We start from the raw sequence: 8,679 nt of genomic DNA, 5'->3' as shown, positions 1-8,679 counted from the left end.
CAACTCCCAGCATGTACACCTCACCTACTACCAGAAACTACAATCCCCAGCATGTACACCTCACCTACTACAGGAAACTAAAACTCCCAGCATGTACACCTCACCTACTGCTAGAAACTACAACTCCCAGCATGTACACCTCACCTACTACCAGAAACTACAACTCCCAGCATGTACACCTCACCTACTGCCAGAAACTACAACTCCGTGCATGTACATCTCACCTACTACCAGAAACTACAACTCCCAGCATGTACACCTTACCTACTACCAGAAACTACATCTCCCAGCATGTACACCTTACCTTCTACCAGAAACTACAACTCCCAGCATGTACACCTCCCCTACTAACAGAAACTACAACTCCCAGCATGTACACCTCACCTACTACCAGAAACTACAACTCCCAGCATGTACACCTCACCTACTACCAGAAACTACAACTCCCAGCATGTACACCTCACCTACTGCCAGAAACTACAACTCCGTGCATGTACATCTCACCTACTACCTGAAACTACAACTCCCAGCATGTACACCTTACCTACTACCAGAAACAGCATGTACACCTTACCTACTACCAGAAACTACAACTCCCAGCATGTACACCTCCCCTACTAACAGAAACTACAACTCCCAGCATGTACACCTCACCTACTACCAGAAACTACAACTCCCAGCATGTACACCTCACCTACTGCCAGAAACTACAACTCCGTGCATGTACATCTCACCTACTACCAGAAACTACAACTCCCAGCATGTACACCTCACCAACTACCAGAAACTACAACTCCCAGCATGTACACCTCCCCTACTAACAGAAACTACAACTCCCAGCATGTACACCTCACCTACTACCAGAAACTACAACACCCAGCATGTACACCTCACCAACTACCAGAAACTACAACTCCCAGCATGTACACCTCACCTACTACCAGAAACTACAACACCCAGCATGTACACCTCACCAACTACCAGAAACTACAACTCCCAGCATGTACACCTCACCTACTACCAGAAACTACAACTCCCAGCATGTACACCTCACCTACTACCAGAAACTACAACTCCCAGCATGTACACCTCCCCTACTACCAGAAACTACAACTCCCAGCATGTACACCTCACCAACTACCAGAAACTACAACTCCCAGCATGTACACCTCACCTACTACCAGAAATTACAACTCCCAGCATGTACACCTCACCTACTACCAGAAACTACAACACCCAGCATGTACACCTCACCCACTACCAGAAACTACAACTCCCAGCATGTACACCTCACCTACTACCAGAAACTACAACTCCCAGCATGTACACCTCACCTACTACCAGAAACTACAACTCCCAGCATGTACACCTCACCAACTACCAGAAACTACAACTCCCAGCATGTACACCTCACCTACTACCAGAAACTACAACTCCCAGCATGTACACCTCACCAACTACCAGAAACTACAACTCCCAGCATGTACACCTCACCTACTACCAGAAACTACAATTCCCAGCATGTACACCTCACCTACTACAGGAAACTAAAACTCCCAGCATGTACACCTCACCTACTGCTAGAAACTACAACTCCCAGCATGTACACCTCACCTACTACCAGAAACTACAACTCCCAGCATGTACACCTCACCTACTGCCAGAAACTACAACTCCGTGCATGTACATCTCACCTACTACCAGAAACTACAACTCCCAGCATGTACACCTTACCTACTACCAGAAACTACATCTCCCAGCATGTACACCTTACCTTCTACCAGAAACTACAACTCCCAGCATGTACACCTCCCCTACTAACAGAAACTACAACTCCCAGCATGTACACCTCACCTACTACCAGAAACTACAACTCCCAGCATGTACACCTCACCTACTACCAGAAACTACAACTCCCAGCATGTACACCTCACCTACTGCCAGAAACTACAACTCCGTGCATGTACATCTCACCTACTACCTGAAACTACAACTCCCAGCATGTACACCTTACCTACTACCAGAAACCACATCTCCCAGCATGTACACCTTACCTACTACCAGAAACTACAACTCCCAGCATGTACACCTCCCCTACTAACAGAAACTACAACTCCCAGCATGTACACCTCACCTACTACCAGAAACTACAACTCCCAGCATGTACACCTCACCTACTGCCAGAAACTACAACTCCGTGCATGTACATCTCACCTACTACCAGAAACTACAACTCCCAGCATGTACACCTCACCAACTACCAGAAACTACAACTCCCAGCATGTACACCTCCCCTACTAACAGAAACTACAACTCCCAGCATGTACACCTCACCAACTACCAGAAACTACAACTCCCAGCATGTACACCTCACCTACTAACAGAAACTACAACTCCCAGCATGTACACCTCACCTACTACCAGAAACTACAACTCCCAGCATGTACACCTCACCTACTACCAGAAACTACAATTCCCAGCATGTACACCTCACCTACTACAGGAAACTAAAACTCCCAGCATGTACACCTCACCTACTGCTAGAAACTACAACTCCCAGCATGTACACCTCACCTACTACCAGAAACTACAACTCCCAGCATGTACACCTCACCTACTGCCAGAAACTACAACTCCGTGCATGTACATCTCACCTACTACCAGAAACTACAACTCCCAGCATGTACACCTTACCTACTACCAGAAACTACATCTCCCAGCATGTACACCTTACCTACTACCAGAAACTACAATTCCCAGCATGTACACCTCCCCTACTAACAGAAACTACAACTCCCAGTATGTACACCTCACCTACTACCAGAAACTACAACTCCCAGCATGTACACCTCACCTACTAACAGAAACTACAACTCCCAGCATGTACACCTCATGCTGGGAGTTGGTAGTTTCTGGCAGTAGGTGAGGTGTACATGCTGGGACTTGTAGTTTCTGGCAGTAGGTGAGAGTTGTCCATGGTAAACCCAGTGGAAACCGGACAGAAGACGGCATGCGAGTGGTCGGCTTTAACCGGTTAAGGACCAGGCCCAAAAGTATGTTAAAGACCAGGCCTCTTTTTTCAAAACTGACATGTGTCACTTTAAATGGCAATAACTTTGAGATGCTTTAACTTACAAAAATGATTTTGAGATTGTTTTTTTCGTAACACATTATACTTCATGTTAGTGGTAAACACTAATCAATATTTTTGCATTTATTTATAAAAAAAACTAGGAAATTTGATGGAAATTTGAAAAAAATAGCAATTTTCAAAATGTGAAATTCTCTACTTTTCAAGCAGATAGTCATACCATCCAAATACATGAATAAATATTATCTCCCATATCTCTGCTTTATATTGGCATCATCTTTTGATTATCTTTTAATTTATTTTGGACGTCACAAGGCTTAAAAGTGTAACAGCGATTTTCCAGATTTACAAGAAAATTCTCCAAACCAATTTTTTAGGGACCACTTCAGTTCTGAAAGTAATTATAAAGGCCTGTATAATAGAAACCCCCATAAATTACCACATTTTCAAAACTGCACCCCTCAAATTATTCAAAACAGCATTTGGGATGTTTGTTAACCCTTTAAGCATTTCATAAGAATAAAAATAATATGGCAGTGAAATTTAGAAATTTCATTTTTTTTCACTAATACATTCATTTAGACCTAAAATTAACACATTCACAAAGGGTTAAAGGAGAAAATGCATCTGATAGTTTATTGTGCAATTTCTCCCGTGCACAGAAATACCCCACATGTGGGTATAAACTGACTTTTGGGCACACGACAGTGCATGGAAGGGAAGGAGCGACACTGGGTGTTTGAACAGCAGATTTTGCTGGAATAATTTTCAGGCACCATGCCTTATTTGCAGAGACCCTAGAGTACCAAAACAATGGAAACCCCCCAAAAGTGACCCCATTTTAGAATCCACACCCCTCACAGAATTCATCAAGGGGTATAGTCAGCATTTAGACCCTACAGTTGTTTCACAGATTTTACTAACATTGGGATGTGTAAATGAAAAATTACTAAAATGTCACTTTATCTCCAAAGTTTTCATTTTCACAAGGGGTTAAAGGAGTAAAAGCCCCCCACAGTTTGTTAAACAATTTATCCTGAACACGGCAATACCCCATGTGTGGCCATATTCTGCTGTATGGGAACATGGCGGGGCTTGGAATGGAAGGAGCGCTATTTGGCTTTTGGATGGCAGATTTTACTGGAATAATTTTAGGTGCCATGTCTCATTTGCAGAGCCCCTAGAGTACCAATACAGTGGAAACCCCCTAAAAGTGACCCCATTTTGGAAACTACACCCCCACAGAACATATCAAAGGGTAGAGTGAGCATTTTGACCCTACAGCTGTTTCACAGATTTTATTAACATTGGGCCTTGAAAATGAAAAATTACTTTTTTTCCAACAAACTGTCAATTTAGCCCCAAATTTTAAATTTTCACAAGAGGATAAAGGAGAAAAAGCTCCCTAAAGTTCGTTACACAATTTCTCCTGAACACAGAAATGCCCCATATGTGGCCATAATCTGCTGTATGGGAACATGGCAGGGCTCAGAATGGAAAGAGGGCTATTTGGCTTTTGAAGGGCAGATTTTGCTGGAATATTTTTCAGATCCCATGTCGCATTTGCAGAGCCCCTAAAGTATCAATACAGTGGAAACCCCCTAAAAGTGACCCCATTTTGGAAACTACACCCCTCATAGAATTTATCTAGGGGTAGAGTGAGTATTTTGGCCTCACAGGTGTTTCACAGATTTTATTAACATTGGGACGTGAAAATGAAATATTACTTTTTTTCCCAATAAATCGTCCATTTAGCGCCATATTTTTAATTTTGCAAATAGTTTAAGAATTAAAAGCCCCCCACAGTTTGTTACACAATTTCTTCTGAACACGGCAATACCCCATATGTGGCCAAAATCTGCTGTATGGGTACATGGTGGGGCTCAGAATGGAAAGAGTGCTATTTGGATTTTGGAGGGCAGATGTTGCTGGAATAGTTTTCAGGTGCCATGTCGCATTTGCTGAGCCCCTAAAGTACCAATACAGTGGAAACCCCTCAAAAGTGACCCCATTTTAGAAACTACACCTGTCAAGGAATGTATCAAGGGGTATTATCATTTTGAGCCTAAAATGCTTTCCAAAAATTAATGTACAAAATGAAAATTGAAATTTTTAAAAATATGCCATTTCGGTGCCCAATACGTTGCACCCATTTTGTGTTGTCAGAGACCTACACTCCTAAAACTATTAAGGGGCCATCCCGGGGGTCAAAAAATTATATATGTGGGTGTAAACTGCTGCTTGGGCACACAGCAGGGCTCAGAAGGGAAGGACCACTGTGCGTTTTAGCTTTTGGGGTAGAGATTTAGAGGGACCCTCTGGGCACCATGTTGTTTTTGCAGAGCCCTGAAGGTGCCAGTAAACTGGAATTCACCAAGAAGTGACCCCATTTTGTAGGGGCAATTTTAGGGTCTCTGCAAATGTGACATGGTGTCCAAAAACGAAGAATCTAAATCTGCACTCCAAAAGCACATATTGCTCCTTCACATCTGCACCCTGCTGGGTACCCAAATAGCAGTGTATGCCCACATGTATGACACTGGTGTACCCCGGATAATGGACTTAATGCCATATGTGGGTATAAATGGCTGTTTGGGCACAGCCGGGCACAGAAGGAAAGGAGCGCTATATTGGTTTTTGGAGCACACCATGCCACTTTTGCAAAGCCCCTGAATTGCCAATAAAGTGGAATCTGCAGACATGTCACCCCATCTTGGACACTACCCCACTGATGAGATTTATCAAGTGGTGTAGCGAGATTTTTTTAACCCTTGAGTTTTGCATTTATTTAGTTTCCAGAAATGAAATCGCAACTGATAGAGAAGTTAAAAATGAAAATTTTACTGATTTGCCATTTCAGTGTGCAACATGTTGTGCCCGACTTATGTCAGCAGAGACACTCCAAAAACTGTTAAGCGGGTATCCTGGGCACAACAGCTTTTAGAGCATTCATCTCTGATACAAGCCGGGCACAACATATTACGCACTGAAAGGATGTATTCCTGGAAAAATGGTCATTTTCACCTTTCACAATCAGCTTCGTATTCATTTATGGATAATAAGTTATAGCAACACTTGGGGGTTAAAAATGCTCTCTGTACCCCTGGATAAATCCTTCAGGGGTGTAGTTTCCAAAATAACATCTCATATCAGGGGATTCCACGTTACTGGCGTTTCAGCTCTGCAAAAGTGTCATGGCATCCAAAAACCAAACCGTCTGCGCTCCAAAAACCCAATAACCCTTCTTCCCTTCTGTGTCCAGCTGTGCCCTAATATCAGTTTATACCCACATATGACATTACGTCCGTTATCCCGGGTACACCAGTGGCATACATGTGGCATAAACTGCAGTTTGGGCACACAGCAGGGCGCAGAAGGGAAGGAGCGCTATGCGGCTTTTGGAGTACAGATTCAGATGTTTGGTATCTGGCTGCCATGTCATGTTTGTAGAGCCTGTAAGGTACCAGAAAACTGGATTCCCCAAAGGAGTGACCCCATTTTGAAAACTGCACCCCTCAAAGAATGTATCAGGGGGTGTAGTGAGGATTAGTATGCCAGATGTGACTGCACAGCGGATGGCGAAGAGGGAATATATAAGCTGTGCGGAGAACATTGCAGACACCAAATTCCCTACTATGTCCCAGTAGCTCCTATGATTGGTCGAGTCACTCTGGGGGTCACTTTGGGGGTCACTTCTGGTGTCTGTTCCCTCATAAGCTGTAAATATGGGGTGTCCCCTGATATCCGCTCGCACAGCTTATATATTCCCTTCCTGCCGCAGCCAGTTGTGTTCTAATAATTTGGCGATTTTTGCGGACTTTTGTCTTCACATTATTAGATGCTATATTTTCTTTATTTTTCTGGTGACGCGGCCATATAAGGACTTGTTATTTGCGGGATGAGATGCATTTCGTAATGACACCGTTTTTGGGTGTCTACATCTTATTGAATACATTTTATTAACCCTTTTTTGCTGGATTTAAAAAAAAAAAAATCAATCCTGGTATTGAGTTTTACTTTTTTAATTTTGCGCCATGCAGCGTACAGTATAAGTAACATGTGTCCTTTATTCTGCGGGTCGGTACGGTTACGGCGATACCTCATTTTTGTTATTTTTTTATGTGTTACTAGTTCTGCAGAGGAAAAACACATTTGGGGAAATAAATCAATGTTTTTTGCATAGCATCTTCTGAGAGGCGTAACATTTTTATTTTTCGGTTGACAGTGTTGGTTGGGGCTTATTTTTTGCGGGACAACCTGCGCTTTTTATTGCTACTGTTATCGGATGCATATGACTTTTTGATCACTTTTTATAGTATATTTTGTATGGTGAGACGGCGAAAAATCATTACTTCCGGCGAGTTTTTTCCGGGTTTTTTTTCCGGCGTTCGCCGTGTACATTAAATATTATTTCAGTTTTATTGTATAGATTGTTACGGACGCGACAATACCAAATATGCATTGTTTTTATTACTTTTTAGTTCTTTTTTTATATAATTCATTTTCTATAGAGAAAAAGGGATTTTTGGGCTTTATTACTTTATTAATTTTTTTCATACACTTCATTTTATTTTTTTTTTTATTTTTTTTTTACTTTTTCATGTGTGCATTTAGGACACTTCAATCAGCAATACTTTGCTGATATAGAATGCCATGTGAGACACAGCATGCAGGTGTCCCACATGGCATTCCGTAGCAGGATGTCAGGCTGTGTAGACGCACAGCCTGACATCAGAAGGTCCTGGCAGGATCACCAGGTATGTGGGGGCTCCGAGCAGTCTGGGGTCACTGGCCAGACCCCAGACTACCTTTTACTGCTATCGGCACCCCCCGATCTCGCCGCGGGGGGTGCCGATCTGATTCAATTGTTGGCGGATGCCTTTCGATCGCGCCGTGATGTTTCACGGCACGATCGAAAGGGTTAAAACGTCCAGTCGGACTCAGTTCCGACTGGACGTTATTGAGGAAGGGGTTAGGTGTTAGTAACACCTAACCCCCGTCCTCCCCGCACCCCTCCCCCCGCCAAGAAGGTACCTAAAGACAGGACGTATTTTGACAATAGTCCGGTCTTTAGGTACCTGGACCGCAGGCTGTAAATTTACGTATGGCGGTCCTTAACCGGTTAAAGCCCGTTCATTCGAATGGGTTTTCAAAGGTGACCTCCCATGGGCGGAGAGGACACCAGGCGGAGAGGCTGAAAACGCTCACGGGAGGTCACCTTTGAAAACCCATTCAAATGAATGGGTTTTAAAGCCAACTGCTCACATGCCATCTGCTATCCAGTTTCCCCGGGGTTTACCACGGACACCCCGGGGCGGTCAGCAGCAGCAGTGTGAGTGTCACTTTACTTAATAGAAACTACAACTCCCAGTATGTACGCCTCACCTACTACCAGAAACTACAACTCCCATTTATATCTGTGGCCCTGGAATTGGCATTGTGGATTTGTGGCCTGTTTCCTCTGTTAACACATCACACTGGGAATGATCCCAGTAGTCAATGACAGGGAGATCCTACAACTACTCCTCTCCTGATAGCTGTCACTGACTGACTGAATGAGAGACATGTCCTAAAAATAGCTGGACTAT

This window comes from Leptodactylus fuscus, chromosome 5, assembly GCF_031893055.1.
Source record: "Leptodactylus fuscus isolate aLepFus1 chromosome 5, aLepFus1.hap2, whole genome shotgun sequence".
NCBI classification, from domain to species: domain Eukaryota; kingdom Metazoa; phylum Chordata; class Amphibia; order Anura; family Leptodactylidae; genus Leptodactylus; species Leptodactylus fuscus.
This window is presented reverse-complemented; position numbering follows the sequence as displayed.